General features: G+C 32.2%; 1 long non-coding RNA gene across 1 annotated transcript in view; it reads left to right on the plus strand.

The window, feature by feature from the left end:
* The first annotated feature begins 14,079 nt into the window (after positions 1 to 14,079).
* Positions 14,080 to 17,856, plus strand: part of LOC136271631 (uncharacterized) — a 29,301-nt gene continuing 25,524 nt past the window's right edge. The window contains exon 1 of the long non-coding RNA XR_010709572.1: positions 14,080 to 14,475. This is a non-coding gene — a long non-coding RNA (uncharacterized lncRNA). The remainder of the gene's footprint in view (positions 14,476 to 17,856) is intronic.

A 17,856-nucleotide genomic window follows, 5' to 3' on the forward strand; every position in this document is an offset into this window, starting at 1 on the left:
GTAGCTTTTATTCTCAATGAAAACAAATTTAGAAAGAGTTATCTTTGTTTCTGAACTTACAATTAAACCTGCAAGAATAAACAACAAACTGCCAAACCCTAAAAATTGGCCCCTGCGAATTTAAATAATTCCACACTATTAGAATGACACGTTCTTTTTCCAAAGCTGTGAGAGCTTTATATAGAGCAATCACTGGTTATGATTTTTACTGAATCAGATATGACAAAAAAAAACTTGCTAAAGTTTGTAGTACATGTATATTAATACATCACATGTATGAAGTAAAACTACCTTGAACTCTTTATTAAAGAAAGAGATACCGGTAATACTCATTCACAGGAATGTTTAGATGACAATTTTTCATTTAATTGTAATGATGATAGCGTTTCCTAATTCTATTTTTTTTTACTGATGTGACACAAGAATTATGTAGTTAACATTAAGACACGAGGTAAAACTACCACAAATGACACCCTTGTTTAAGAGCCACTTGAATGACAAGGGATTATTAAAGATAATTTCTAATGCATATTTTTACAAGTTTGATTCTTTAAAAGCAAATTAAGAATTTGTATTCAAGGAGGCTGGGTGGTCAACAAAATAACCATCTGATCTTACTATTTTAAATTTTATTTGATGATTTTTTGTAAGTATAAGGTTTTGTTACATGAAATAATTAAATTCCATATATTTATTGATAATCTTTTAAATGTGTGTATTTTCCTGTATTTTGATATAAAGAGCTCTCCTTCTTAAGAAGATCAATACAGTTTAAAAGTGGCCACGACCATCGAGCTCTCTTAAATATTCAATGAAATGATGAACATGATCAAAACTACATATATATTCAGATGAATACCTTTATTCAAAATCTAGTTTTGAAAGTAATTGTAAAACGAAATGTTTGCTTAAACTAAGATCATGTTTTCTTGGTCCAATTTTCAGCAATATGTTTTGCCACTCTCATTATGTTTTATCTAAATTCAAATATGTATGGATTTTTTTAACATCAAAAACTTTTGAAAGATGATTATTATAAACCGAGTTTATCCCATTTTCTGTTTAAAATGGAATCGGATAATGCTTTTACATAAACATCTACCATTGTAAAAAAAAAAAACCCAACAAAGTATTACCCTTTTCCACCGTTAAGCTTTGCAAGTTTTAAAGATATAGTCCTCAACATTACATTACTTTATTTTTTTTTAAATAATGCTTTGTTTTGCATTGTCTTATATTTTTACTACAAACTGGTTATGTGACCTTTTACAGGTTTTGTATAACAGCAGATGCTAATCAGTAGGAATTTTTAAAAAAATTGTTTTATCATAGTTTTACATATTCAAGGAGTCTTATCAAAATCGAAATGAATAGATTAAAGGATATGTCGGAAGCCACAGCCAATGTGTACGGTCCTCTCCCATTTGTGAGGTCTTCAGACATGGGCTTGCGATCATGGTTATTTAATGTATGTGAAGAATGAATAAGTTGGAATTTTCCAAGAGAAGGCTGTTAATTACCTTAAGTTTGTACCAAATTGTTGCAGAAATTAGAGACATCCGATATCAGTCAAATGAAAATGGGAATTAACTTGTACATGTATCAGTCTCATTTGTTTTCTTTGGGAATTAAAATAATTTTCGTGGAGATTTCATTTGTTAATTTTATTTGTTCAGTTGACTAAACTTACATGGAAATTGTGATTTTTGGATAAATCCTAGAATCTATATTTAACTAGAGGAAGTAGAGTGATACAACAATCTTTTGGCATTTGTTTAATACAATCAAATAACACCAGTATTTGTTAGCTGGATTTAACGTAAATATGAATCTTAAATCTATGTGATATACATGTAATTAATTCAGTCATTAAACACATGTACAGACAGGAAAATGGAATCAATCCTGTCATACATACAGTCATGCTGTAAAATCAGTTAAACAAATACCATCCATACGTTTCTTTTTTATTAAATACTCTTTGTTTTATTTTGTTCGTGTTACATATTGATGAGATAATTATATTGATTAATTCATTGAATTTCTGTAAAGAGAAAGAACTTTTATTAATAATTATATCAACGGTAATTTTTCATAAAATGGTCAAAGGGAATTTTAAAGATACTTTTTCTCTCAAATGTTGCCTTATGATTATAAGGCAAGATTTAATATATACATGTAGCTTTATTGGTTCTTACAGTTACTGTACACAACAAATTGGTGATACGTTTCAGATTGGCAGCCATCGCTTGCGGTTTTACAGGTAACCTTATAGTTAATTGTCGATGGCCCTCGTCCGCCGACCGATGATAATTTTTTAGTTTTCATTTTTAACCAAGCGAGCCAATCTTGTCTCGATTAAATGTGAAACATCTGTCGGGAATGAGGAATACATGTATATATTGTGAAATCTTTTATTATCCAGTCCCCTGGGAGCTTTGATTTTGATAGCTGCTGGGCCGTAGCTCCCAGTCTAAAAAAAAATGGAATGGACGACCTGGGTCGTCGATCCGAATTTTTGTCAGACCGGAAGCTACAGGCCTGCTTTTGATTATTATTAAAATAAATGTAAATGTTGTTAGTTGGAAATCATTTAAAGTATTTTACTCCTGGGAATCTGCAGCAGATAATCTGAGTGCATTGTTATAATAAGCAACTAGACCCTTTACCAAAAGTGTGACATTTCGGGACCCAGGCTTAGTGGTTCTAGTGTTAGAAAGGTGCCATTTGGTATATAGACTATGCATATATTTCAACTGTGCATCTGTTCTAGCAGACAGCCTGAGTGCAAAGTTAGGATAAATATGGTAGCTTTAAGTTTATCACAAATGTGAAATGTATGTACTTCAATCTGTACACATAAGACAATTTATGGATTAGTAAAGAAACTATACAAAATTATGTGTGCTACATGTATAAACAATGTAACAACATAATGCTACTTAAGTCTTTTAAATAAAGAATTTAGAACGATACATAGATAGCTTAAACTTAGCAGAGTTAAATTCTGCTTGATTATAAGGGGACAAACTTCCGCCAGAGTTCGTTTGTACCAAACTTCCGCCAGAGTTCGTTTGTACCAACCACTCTGTGTGCGGAGACGCAGAGGACTATGGGTAGTATGTATAAGGGGATACCTATTACGGGCTATGAGGACGATAGCAAGTTTATTGTCTCTCGAGACAGCAACCAATTCCCGAGGCGAAGCCAATAGGTGACACATTTTTATTTGTTATACTTTCATGTTAAATACTGAAATCTGATTGGTTTAGACGCAGTTCATAATTTTTTCTATTACCCTCAGCGTTAGCAACGCACTTAGCAAAGGGTAACATTAAAAATTGTTACATGCGCGAAAATTATGCGCGTACGGTTCGCCGTAGAATTCACGTTATTCCTATGTAAAAGCAGTTAAGTTTTCTTTAAAATTAAGACATTCAGTATAACAAAATAAATAGTGCCTGTTTGGGAGGATAACAGTTGAAATTGACACCCCTCGAAAACCATTGTCAACCTTTGCTTCGCGTCGGTTGACAATGGTTTTCTCGGGGTGTCAATTTCAACTGTTACCCTCCCAAACAGGCACTATTTATATAAGGTAGTTTGATAACGATTTTAGGTTGTTTTACTTGTTAACTAGATTTGTTGTGTTTCATCTGAAGCTTATTTTCTGGTAGCGTCAAATATTGTTCTACTATCATATAGTACGTAGTACTTGAATAGTGTCTTTGTTTCTCAAAATATACTCAAAAAGTAATATATTCGAGTAAATAGTCGTCAAAAACCATCAAATTTATCCATGGAAAGAACTAAATCGTCCAAACAAATACTTAGAACTTTTGAATAAATATCTACTACTTCTTCCGAACAAATAATTTTTGCTCGAAGAAATCTATCATTTCGTCCCAGGTAATACAGTGAGGTCGCCTTTACCGAATCACTAAGTAAATTCGCGTTGATAGTACGTAACCAAGCCCGAGTTAAATTCATTATACAACATTGTTTTATTGTACCATACTTGACTCATAACATACAGACGTGCAGCTACCTCCCAAGATGTTCCAGTATATATTTTACTACATTTTGTAAAAATTACATTTATCGGGTCTTATTCTAAATATTGTTAAAGGTCACTGTTTTGTTTCATTATTAATGTTCACTATAAGATCTTTCATTTTTAAGATATTAATAGGGTTGCAACTTTTTTTAAAAAATCTCTTGATGTATATAGATAAGAAAAAAATATTACGGGAGTATGCTTTTTAAGAAAAGACAAAATGTCTATAAGAACAATTAAAAAATAAAGCGTCTTGATAATAACCATAAAGCATCACACGGAAAACAAAACATTAATTAGTCACATGAAATATATTATACATTTATTGCATTTGGCGTACGCGTTGCCCTCGGGAAATATCAGACAGTTTCACGATCCCGTCCGAACCTTGGCTTCATTTTCATATTTATTTTAGTCGATGGAGCTGATTCGTTGAATTATTTACGACTTTGATGAAGTGTGTAAGATTTACAAAGATTTTAAAATATGAACATGTAGGATACATAAAGACTTATTATACAGCTTGAATACAGCGCACTGACGGAGTATTTATTTGCATGCATAAGCTTTGGATTATGGGTAATGGACGGTTAAGAGTTATCTTAAACCGATGGTGAAATATACATTCAAAACACGGAATCAATCTTTGCATACTGCATTTTTTCTGTATGATACTAACTTTAAACCTACATATTTGCTGTAGAATAGTCACACACAGATGAAATTAAAGTATGTGGATGTTATTTTTCAGGTGTGGGCACGCCCGATATGTGTATAAGCAAATGCGGTGGTGGGGGTTAACAATTGTAGAAAAACAATCACAGTAGTTCGAAAAAAATGTGTCTAGAAGCGACCGGAAAGTAAAAATATACACTTAAAAAAATACCTTTTTAAATTATGTGAAATTTATCAATATTGGATGGGGTGAATATCATCCGCTATTTTTCCATAAATTCTGCATAAAGTCGAATGGAATTTTTTTTTGAACAGAACGGGTGGTGTAAAGGGCATGATCCCAGCAGTGGTAGAATTAATTACGTTTTCGGAGTTGATTTTTATCAACTCTCCTATGCAGTTACTCTGGCGAACCGAAAGTGAAACAGTGTTTGGACCTAAGCACAAATCATCACCGCTTACAAGACTTAGATCTTGAAAATAGTAGATGAATTCGGTGTACTGTATGCTGAACAATTAATTTTCAAGGAAACGTATTTATGAATACCTTTAAAATAGTCAGGTTTTGAATAGTACGAACAATATAGATATTTTTTGTAGTCGTATGTATTCCTACGCCAGAGTTCAATTTAGTCTCGTTCAACCAGACGCTCGGCTGTATCCGTAAAGAGTCTCTCTTGGTAATAGGAGATTGAACGAGACTAGGGTTCAATATTGCTTGGATCCAGACATGTGTACAATTTTTAGAGAAATATTTCAATTACTGATTCATAGTTTGATGGAATTAATTCTATCTTTTAATATTGCACAACATGATTCATATGGTGTTGTCTCGAAATTCTTGTCGGAAAAGTTTGAGAATTCATATTTAAAAAATGTGCGTAATTGAAATACAGATTAGAATCTACTTGCCATGCAAAATAACATATCGTTGCTTTTAAAATTAATAATAATCGATAAATTCAACTCCCGTCCGTACTTCAATACTTTGATTTCCTATTGTGTTTATCTGTGAGTATTCAGGTTAAAGTCTAGTTACCGTGGTGAAAACTTCAAAAGAATAGTTCAGTGCTGCTACTATAATTGCATCAATAAGTTGTACAATGGATCATGATTAAACAAAATTGTATGATACGTTACTTCTGATATTGTTTTCAATGTTCATTACTAAACAATGACATATTTAATAATGTCACGAAAATCGCGTAACTTATGTTGTTTAAGAACAAAAGCTACTTATATGTTTTAGCTATTGATTGTTTATATGGAAAAGACAGTGTTTATGTTATTAAAATATGTCCACATAGAATACGTCACTAACTAGTTTCTTGTTGAGATCCTAAAATAAACCGAAACTAAACAACAACCCCCATTTTTTTTTTTGGAATAATCACTTTTCACTGGCAGACAACTGCGCTGACAGTAGAAATAACAACAAACCTTTGTTTCTGAAATAAATGAATAGCATAGGATGCATGCATACAACTATATGCAGCAATGTGAAAAGATACACTGTATTTTACGTTTATTAAACGACTAATTCACAGTAGTAATTGTTGACGTTGCGTATGTGAAACACGACGTCATGATTTTCCTATTGAAAAAGCATCACTGTAAATGGGCAAAAAACTCTACTTAAAATAAGTGTATAGCCATAAAATTTTAGATTTGAGAACTTTAAGATGTGTTTAATTCAATTATGTAAAAATCATATGTAACATTGTAAAACATATGTACCATACGTAACATTCCAAAACAATGCGGCATCCAATGAAACCGCATCAGGTTTTGCGGTACACACTGCTTTTACGCAGCTGTGGCGTTCCATAATAGAATGTGTTTTGATATCCAGTATATACATGTATATAACGTTTGTATATAATCGCTATGAATGTAGATGAAAAATTATGATAGGATAACCCAAGTAAATTACAGTTCGAGATATTCGAACTTTAGCACATGCTCGAAAAGTTAATCAATGAAATAATTTAAAAAAAAATACTAAAAATATGTTATGTTTTAACACAAATACAGAAATAATTTTTGGAGGTACAGTCGACAAAAAGGAATAAACTGTGTTTGAAATGAACACTTATATCACCAGTATGTTAACCTCCTAAGTCGAATGATCCTCTAAATCCGCGCATAAGAGTTTATGATTCGCTGCCCATCTCACGATCAGAAACACTTGACTTGTACAATGATATGACTTTTAACAACTGTGGGATATCAATCTTTCCAGAAATTAAATCCAGAAAAAAAAAGAAACAGAATCTTATAGAAACGGCATATTAAGTATGTATTCATTTAAATCAAATTTTATTTTTAATATAGGTTTGAAGAACCATGCTGTTTAAAATACATCTTAATATATCTCGTTGGGTCCCACCAATATAATTTCTTGTTCGTCGGACATTCAATGAAAAAAGGTACGAGCGGGCGAGCGATTAAATGATTAAATTATTATATTTTTTTTAGCCAAATTTTTTAGGCGGTAAACACAAATGAATTTGTGCAGACGGTTATACTTTTTCTACTTGTTTCTGATTTATAAATAAAAACTGTTGAAAATATGAAAAATAGAGAAGAATAAAAATAGAACAGAAAGCAGCGCAAAATATGATTTTCCTCGGAGGAATAAATCTTCATATCTCCCTCACCATCATGCAATACATTATTTATTATGCCGAACCACAGGTGATAATATAGAATACACTGCACTAGGTTTTAATCGTTTTTCAACTCTAGTTAAAGGCCGAACATTTTTACCAGGTCGGGGAAACTACCTTATATGGATCATGTGGATATTGTTGTCATAGCGCAGAGCGATGCGTACCGTGAACAACTGACCAATCAGGGAATAAAAAGCACCACATGTGATTTACTACATGTTTACGTTTTTACAATAAACACATGGTTTAGACTAATTTACGACTTGATTTCAAATGACTGCGGGAACGTCAATAAAAAAAAAGATTAAATTGTTTTGTAAAAAATGCAAAGATTAGGTATATGTACTAATAAAGGTTTTTCATGCTCACATTAACAAACATTGCCGATTTTCCATGTTAATTAGTACGTTGAAAGTATTCACAAGTCATTATAATTTTATTCCAGTATTTGATTTTCGTAAATTTTGTGTTTTCGCTGTTTGTTAACTAGAATTTAAAACTGAATTCATTTTGTACATGTTTGTTGTTGTATGACATTTATATAACACAATAGTAATAATTAATACGCATGTACATTGATCATTGTACACATGTTGTGCATTTATAAGTAGTATGTTTGTCAAATACTAGCATAAAATAACATGTAACGTACATAGTGAACAATATTTACATGTATTTACATAGTTTAATCTTTGTACATGTACATACTCGCGTAATTCGATAATGTATAATATTGTATTGTACTATATACCTATGACATACACATGTCACTATAATAAAATATTTACTTACTTACTCGCTGTAATGGAATGCTATAAACACGCATCTCGTAACCATTTACACTTGGCCACATAAGGGCTTTTGAATGGCTAACAATGTGCGAACACATCCGAATGCTTAGGACCATGCATGTGAAATTCACCTAAAATCTGTATTTACTGAGAAATCAGCGCTGGCAGTAATGCTTTTGTCAACAAATTGCCTTATACAATGCAGTTTTTTTTAATGATTTTATTTGAAATTACATACAAATTGCTTGAGGTAATACCTCCGCAGAGGCCCTCTTTGTATACCTTACCTGGGGTGCCAGGGGCCCCCTGGATCGGTATTTATGTAGCAAAAAAAAAATAAAAAATGAAGATACCTTATACATATATATTTTTACAAAATAAAGTTAATAAAGTGAAGTAATATAATTATAATCATAGTAGATCATACACATATCTAACTTAACAGTGCGAATTTATCATTTTTTCTTATATAAAGATTTATTGAAAAAAAAATATATGAAAACAATTTTAAGTCATAATTTAAATGCAATTTACGAATATACATGTAATAGGAATTGACAATTGTGAATATAGAAAATATAAAATGCGGTACTATGCGGTAGGACTTGCTTCTGCAGTCACAGTTCTTTTTGTCCTATACCGCATGAAAGTACGAGAGCCAGGTCGCCCTCTAGTTCATTATATTCTAATACTGATAATACAATATTATTTTTTGGTTTTTTTATTATTATATATTGTTATTACTATTTCATATTTTACAATTTACAGCCTTTCAGAAAGAGTTATAAGTATACAGTAATCAAAATTGACAGTTTGTGCTTGCTGCTTTACAAGGAAAAAGCTTGCAAGCGATGACCTTAAAAATAAAATTAGGCCTTCATTTGTGACATTGTCTTCTATCAATTTACATTTCATTTTGTATTTAAAATTTTTACATGCAATGAAGGATATTACATTGTTTAAAACTACATTGCTTTGGTTTCCATTTTAAATAAAACCCGAAACAAGATGCTTCCAAGCAATATTAATTTTAAGTATAGCAGAAACCCTTTTCCAGATGTTTTTTATAAGTATACAGTCGAAAACCATATGTTTTGTATTTTCAATTTCTCGACAATACGTACAATATTTATCAATATTTTTATTCCATTTGCTAAGGTATAGATTATTTGGCAACAGATTGTGCAATAATTTAAAATTAAATTCAGCGATGCTTTTATCATTAATTTTTACAATTTTTTCATCATATATTTTTCTCCAACACAATGAGTTTATGTCGCTAAATTCATTTTTCCATTTACTCTCCATGATAGGTTTTTTGGATTTGTCATCAAGTAGTATTTTGTAGAAGAAACCAGATTTCGTTTTACCGATATCTTTTATTTCTCCTTGTAATTTAAAATGAAATTCGTTTTTGATATTTATATATCTCCTCCTGCTTGTATCATTATGTATTTTAGAGTGAAAAACGTTTTTTAGTGTTAGATATTCACAAAGATAATTTCTTTTCGATTTTAATATAGTAGCTATTTCATTGAGCGATTTAAAACCATTATCATTCACAAGGTCTTTCACATAATGAAAGCCGCTTTCGAACCAGTTCTGAAAATATAAAACTTTTCCCTTGTATTTAAAGTTTACGTTAAACCAAATATTCTGCCGTAATATTTCGTCCACAGTATCAATGCTTTTTGGAGTTTTGGAGTTTTGCATTCATTAAATGCAGTACATACCTCTTTGTAGAATTGTGGAAGTCCTTTCAGACTATTAAAATCAGAAGTGTTTGTTACATTTTATTCTACAATATATTCGATTTTCATCTTATGATTTGCTAAACATGCATTTAAAAATTTACTTAAATTACTCTTATTTTGTGTAAGTTTTGAAATCCAAGCTGCTTTAGTAGCTTTAATTTTGATTTCTGGGTCAATTATTCCTATACCCCCCTCTTTTATCTCGCGAATTAATGTGTGCCTTTTGATGCGGTCACGATTGCCCAATAAATGAAAAATTAGTTTATTTAATTTTTTAATGTAATCATTTCCCGGATTTTCTAAAACCGTTGCAGTGAAAATGATTTTTGATAGAATAATCGAATTTACAATTTGACATTTACCGAAGATAGTAAGCTTTCGACATCTCCACGAATCCAGTATTTTTCCAAATTCCGTTAATTTACATATCCAATTTTTTTCGTTACATATATTTTTGTTCAGTCCAACATATATACCTAAGCATTTTAAAGTATCTTTATTTATTCTTACTTGATATACGTGTGTTTGGCGATCTAATCTTTCTTTAAGAGGTCCTAAAATGATGCATTCCGTTTTAGTCATATTTAAATTTGTGCCCGACATTTTGCCAAAATTTTTTAAAATGTTAAGCGTATTTCCAATGATAATTGATCTTCCAATGTAAATGTACTATCATCAGCATGTTGTATACATTTAATTCCTTTTTCTAGCGAATTAATTTTGAACCCTTTTATATCTCCACAATTCTGTATTTTTAGATTCAATATTTCCATTACGAATAAAAGTAATAAGGCTGATACTGGACAACCCTGTCTTATTCCACGTGTCATTCTACATTTCCGTGACAGCCAGCCATTGTTTTTTACATAAAAACATGGGTTTTTGTAAAGTATTTGTATCCACTTTATAAAGTTCGGCCCGAAATTGAATTTTTGTAGTGTTTTAAATAGGAAATTCCATTCAACCGAATCGAAGGCTTTTTGAAAATCAGCGAAAAATAATATGCCATCTTTGTTATTATTTTCACAGTACTCTAGAATATCTAATATAAGTCTAGAATTATTACCTATAAATCTACTTTTGATATACCCTGTTTGGTTTTCAATTATAAATATTATCCATTACTTTTTGTAGTCTTTTAGCAAAGACACAAGCTATGACCTTGTAATCTATATTAGTTAAACTGATAAGTCTGTAGTTTTCTATTTTTTCTGGAGAACCTTTTTTATATATAAGTAATAAAATTGAGCATTTTTGTGTTGTGGAAAGTTCACCTTCTTTGAAAGAATGTATCAGAGCATTGCAAAAATATATTTTTAAGTGTTTCCAAAACATTTTATAAAATTCTACTGGTATACCGTCATTGCCTGGAGATTTATTTTGTTTCATATTGTAAACTGCCTCGGCACATATATTCTTTTAAAGTGGGAAAAATTTCAATTATTTCGTTTTCTTTATCTGATATTTTGTTTTCAAGATTTATTTCACTTAAGTAGTTTTCAATATGCGCATCTGGGACGCGTCTGCTCGAATAGAGATCATCATAAAATATGTAAAGTTGTTTTAAGATTTCATCTGTTTTAGTGTATATATGTCATTTATTATCTACCTTATTGATTACATTATGAGATTGGTGTTTATTTTCAAGCCTAAGAAAGTAGGACGTATTTCTTTCCTCTTCATCGATCCACTTTGCTCTCGATCTGATCTGTGCGCCTTTCGCTTTATATTTGTATAATTCGTCTAACTCGTTTTCTAATTCTCTCTTCTTTTTGACATTAATTTGTGCATAATCAGAACTTTCAATACAATGCAGTTGATGAAACCAAATTTTTACCATTGTAAAACAAGTGTTTGTAAATGTGTGCATGGAAATAGTAGAAAATGATGTCAATATTGTTTTAAGAGTGCAAAATGCTTGAAAAAATAAATTATGCAGTTCCAAAAGCAATTAGAAAAACTTGCATTTTCTAAACGTAGTTTTTTGATCTCACCTGAACCGAAGGTTCAAGTGAGCTTTTCTGATCGCCTGTTTTTCGTCGTTCGTCCGTCTGTGTGTCTGTCCGTCCGTCTGTCTGTAAACTTTTTACATTTTTGACTTCTTCTCTATAATCACTGGGCCAAATTAACCAAACTTGGTACAAAGCATCTCTATGGGAGGGGAATTCTAAATTGTTAAAAAAAAGGCGTTTTTAAAGGGAGATAATCATGAAACAGTGTAAATAGGGCGGGTGTCTTAAAAAATCTTCTTCTCAAGAACCACTATACCAAAAATGCCAATATTTACACCATAGCTTGTATATATAGTGAAGATTCTAAATTATTAAAATCGTGACCCCCGGACCAATACTGGGGCCCCAAGAGGGGTTCAAAGTTTAACATATAAATATAGAGAAAATGCTTACAAATCTACTTCTCAATAACTACAATGCTACAATTTGTGATATTACTATGCAAACAGCCTCAGGTTGTGTAGATTCTAAATTGTTAAAACAATGACCTCCTGACCAATATTGGGGCCCAAAGATGGGTTCAAACTTTAATATAGAAATATAGAGAAAATGTTTAAAATATTTACTTCTCAAGAACTGCAATGCTACAATTTGTGAAATTACTATAGAAGCATCCTAAGATAGTGTAGATTCTAAATTGTTTAAATCGTGACACCTGAACTAATACTGGGTCCCAAAGAGGGGTTTAAAGTTTAACATAGAATTATATAGAGAAAATGTTTAACAATCTTTTTCTCAAGAACTACAATGCTTCTATTTATGATATTACTTTGCAAGCATCCTCAGGTTGTGTAGATTCCAAATTGTTAATACCGTAAACCCCAGATCAATACTGGGTCCTCAATAGGTGTTCAAATTTCAAAATTCAAACACATATAGAAATTGTTTGAATACAATTTGTGAGATTATCATGCAAGCAATCTAAGATAGTGCACTAGAAGATTCTAAATTGTTAAAACCGTGACCCCCAGACCAATACTGTAGGTCCCCAAGATGGGTCTAAAGTTAAGCATAGAAGTATATAAGTAAAATCTTCTTCTCAAGAAATACAATGCTTAGTTTGGTTATTGTACCTGTATTTAATTAATAGATGTATTAGCATCCTAATATCTTCTTATCCTCATACATGTATCAAGGTCACAGTGACCTTTTTCACTGTCTTAATACGTTGAGGCCTAGGATAATAAGATTCGCCAGTTGATGCATCTTAGATCTTAAAATATCTTAGATATCTAATTATATGATGTCCAAAAAACTAGGTTTTTTTTATTTTTTGAAAATATTGTCAAATTTGGAATATAGAAGGTTAGAGAGTTTTTAAAACTAATTAAAAGTTTCATATTTAAACATTTCGAAAAAGACTGATAAAGAAATATTGTTCAGGTGAGCGATGTGGCCCATGGGCCTCTTGTTTGTAGTAACCCATGATGCATTTTAACTCAGGAATGCCATTCAGCTGGTTGCTCAGTTTGTTCAATACGTCGGTGCCTTATTTAGTATGTAAATTTATTCCGACGTTACAGAAAATAGTTTTCCTGACCTGTTTACCGGGAGGTAAATCTCAGGTGAGGGCGGGGCTTAATTTTTAGAGGTGTGAAAACTTCCAGGGCTTGCAGTCTACCTGTGGTCGTGAGCGCTGCTAATCTCTATAAACAGGAAGCAAATTAATACACAGAAAATGAACAATTGGTTAAAATTGTTCTTAGTTGGATTAACTTATTGTTCTAAATGTTTAGATGAAACCGTTTTATAACAGAAATGAATCTAATCTTACTACATCAAAGTCTTTGTTGTACGAATTTTCTCTATATACACGTGTGTAAAGCACAAGTGAAGATCGAAATGATGTAAATTATCCCTGATTAAATGTTTAAAACTATATATCAGTACATTGTGTTTAGCACTTGACATTCTTTAATATTTACATTTGGTGTATGGTCCCCCTTATGTTTGCCTAATGGAAATCATCAATAAGAATATCAATGTCTATTTTTGGATGTCGTCAAAATGCACATTTACCGTCTATTTGTGTCTTAAGGACTTTGTTGACAGTCATGCAAATGATTTTCAGGTACGTCCTTGAGTTAAATCACGTGCCAACTTATTTTGTTACATAATAATCGCTTTAAACACAATGAGCGATGTTAATGTCAGTGTTAAAGATTTCGCCGTGAGACACAAGGTTTAAAATCATGTTAGCGGTATTTCTCCTGACGCTATTATGGCACCACTCTGAATCTGGTTTAGCGCCTACTTGGGATTCATGTGGATGCTACTGGGAATCATGGAAAGCATGGTCGCAATGTTCAGCATCTTGTGGTGGTGGACACAGGTACAGATCAAGAAGAGTTTGGCACAGGGATGTTCCTGAATGTGATGGTTTTACAAAATGTGCAAGTAATGACATGGGGGGTGATTATGATTATGCTTGCAATGCAATTTGCTATCACGGTACCTATTCAAGTGGAAGCTGCCGCTGTCAAACAGGGTGGAATGGACGTTGTTGTAGCAATCGTATGTATTATATTTAATCTCAATAAGTAGACAGTTTAAGTTCCCCAAGTCAATAAGTATTTTTCATTCTACTTGAAAAAAAAATCATACTTTTTAAAGGAACTTAGACACGATTTGAGATCAACATTTTATTGTATATTTTTTATGTATAAATTGGTTTACTTAATTGCGAATTTTGAATGATTGACTAAAATTTGAATGCTAAAAGTCGAGTTATATGTAGGATAGTCACAAGATACGACTTTTGTGGACTGTTCACGACAGCCTATCATAAAGTTTTCACGATGCTAAATGCTGCTAGCGCCTTTCGTGCAACAGGAATTTTCCCTTTCAATCCCTCAATAATATCTGAAGAGGTGTTTGGACAATCTGCAGTTTCTCATTTACCAACTCAAGAAGGCGACTTTAAACCGAAAGAAACTAAGTCATCTGATCAAGAATCCACCGACATTGATATTGAAGCTAAATCAGATCTGAAGTCTACTTCTGCTTATTGCACAGTTCCGTGCGCATCAGGTGATTTTCTTTCTAGTCTTCTAAAGGTTCCCTCATTTGAAAAGCAGAGAAAGTTACCTACTACATGTAACAAAAAAATCTCGAAGAATCACATCAGCACGTTGTCTTACAACATATGAAGTCATTAAGGAAAACGAGGACAAAGAAAGCAAAAAAGAGCAAAAGAGAATTGAGAAGGAAAATTGTAAGAAATTGCGAGTCATAAAGAAACTGAACAAAAAGTATGGAAAATCAGAGAAGCTAAAAAGGAAAAAGGGAAGGATAAAGCAGAAGCAGAGGAGGAAAAGGAAGTTGATTTTTGTAACTATGTCATAGATATTACTATGATAATGAGTCTGCTCTGACCAGGGGTGTAATGGATGGTTTCATGAGTCTTGAATTTGTTGTTTTGGAAAAAGGGGTCTATGCATTCAAATGTGATGCTCACAAAACTGTTTAATGTCAGAACTTTATTTTTGTTTAACAGAAAAATTTGTATTTAAAAGTTAATTTATCTGGTAACTCAATTATTTTGAATATAATTGAGCATCTTTATTATATACACTTGAAATTTATCGTTGTAATGTAACGTGCAAGGGGGTCACTGCCTGTGATCCCCGCGGGCCCGTACCCGAGATAGAATCGGATAACCCTGATTGCTGCCAATATTTACAAGTGCAGACTTTAATCACCGCTCCTGCACACATATAGGGACTCAACGTTACGCAGGCAGGGATGACCACACACCCACGCAACTGAACAGGTACCAACGTTAACGCAAGCAGGGATGACCGCACACTTGCGCCAACAACGCAACCTAACGCAAGCAGGGAGTGCCGCACACTTGTGCTAGAAAGGCCAGAACACCAGCAGGGATGAGCACACACTACTGCTCCGCCGCAACTACCACCAATACAAGCAGGGATGACCGCACACTTGTATTAATGCGATACAAAGCAGGGATGACCGCACACTCTGTATCGTAGGTTAAATCACACGAAGGTTAGAAAGAGCAGGGATGTCCGCACACTCAATCTAGCCGTACCTGTCTAAGATTAACCACAAACAGTCGTTCCTCTTCACGCAATTGACACTGCCCCTATATATGTGCCGGCCTAGAATAATTTGTGGTATCTAAAAACGCGAAATCAAAAATAAACAAACTAACCCAACCTAATCCAAAACTACATATGCACAACACCTTAGTTACATTAAATATTTATTATTGTATAAAAATAATTAGCAAACTCATTCGTCATTATTAGGAACATTAATTAAATCATCAAAAATCAATAAATCAAAGGGGAATAACTCTTGCTATAAAGAACATTAAGAAGCTGCCCGCTTCAGTAATATCAAAGTGGTCAGCAGAGTTTAGCTAAGTAACCTTCTTAGACCTAAGATACTATCTACAGAATGTACTCTAAGGAGCAATAAAAAAAATTCAAATCTATTTCCCTAAATACTTTGAAAATTATTATATTAAATGTGCCATTTTATGAATAATTACATTAGTTCAAAATAATTTTTATACATTGCATGATTACTTCTTTGGTTGCGATATGATCAATTTTCATTGTCTATAGCCATCGATGACTTCATCCATCTTGTGTCGAAAATGGCCGGTGTACCATACGAAATGCTCATGAAAATGAAAGCTAAAAACCGTAAAAAGGTTGATAATACACCATTTTAAAAACGGATTTGGTATTTTCTACAAATTGCATAGAAGGAAAAGATAACAAATAATTATGATGTTTAATTTTGTAGCAAAGGCATTTAATTTACGTGCATACGATTTTCAAAACTATAAAACCATTAGCACACACATTAGTCATAAAAATCACCTGCATGTGTTGGCGTGACGGCCTAGGTATATTGAATATATTATGTTCAACTCCTTAACAATTATCTTTGACTGCATTAAAAGTGTTCACAAGTCTTAAAAAACAAACATATCAATGACATTCTGTAGTTGAACGGTTGTCCCAGTTACCCCATCATATAGGGGTAACTGGAACAATAAGAAACAAATATAAACTTTATCAATTGAGAACAAATCAAAACTTTACTACCGATTTCTAACAAAAATGCAGAACAGTTTAATTCATTTATGAAATATGAAAATTCATACATCATTTTTGAGTAGTTTGAAATTTCATCGAAAAGTGTCCCACTTACCCCGATTTCCCCTATAAGAGAGATACATAAGTAATTATTCATTGTTATGTAAACAACGTTCGAGTCTTATATTTGTTTACAAATATTTTAAAATATGGAATAACCATTTCTTTGACAAAATGAAACGTGGCAAAAAGATACACTGATTCAATGTGTTTATAAATAATACCGATATTATCAGTAGAATAAGGCAAAATTTTATAGAAACTTATACCAATAAAACAAATGTAAACAATAACACGGCTCAAGCTTTGTTTACAACTTTCAAACTCTGAATTTTGCTTAAAACTCAATATTCGACTTTCAAATTTTTTAAAAGCGCTAAGATTAAGAATAAAATGTTGAGCTAAAATCGTGCATACGTCCCTTTAAGAAATCAACAGCGGTATCATCGCTATGAAGACGAATCATCATATATGTAGAAAAATCCTCTGTAGTTTTGGATTATTTTTATCGCTTTTGAGGGGGTAGGGAGGAGGAGGGCTCCCCTCAACCTTGACAACCTTGACAAATAAATAAAAATATCCCTCGTATCTTAAAATATTTGATCTATTTGTGTATGTAGCTTAAATGGTAACAATATACTCCTGTCAGAGGGCGTTGTTGTTCAGGTGATTGATGCATCCAATCTGTCTCTTGTTGGGAAATTTCTAACTTAAAAGTTGGCAATTCCAACTTTGAAAGTCGAAAATTCCAAACCTAAAG

The sequence above is a fragment of the Magallana gigas genome, chromosome 9 (genome assembly GCF_963853765.1).
Source record: "Magallana gigas chromosome 9, xbMagGiga1.1, whole genome shotgun sequence".
Taxonomy (NCBI): Eukaryota; Metazoa; Mollusca; class Bivalvia; order Ostreida; family Ostreidae; genus Magallana; species Magallana gigas.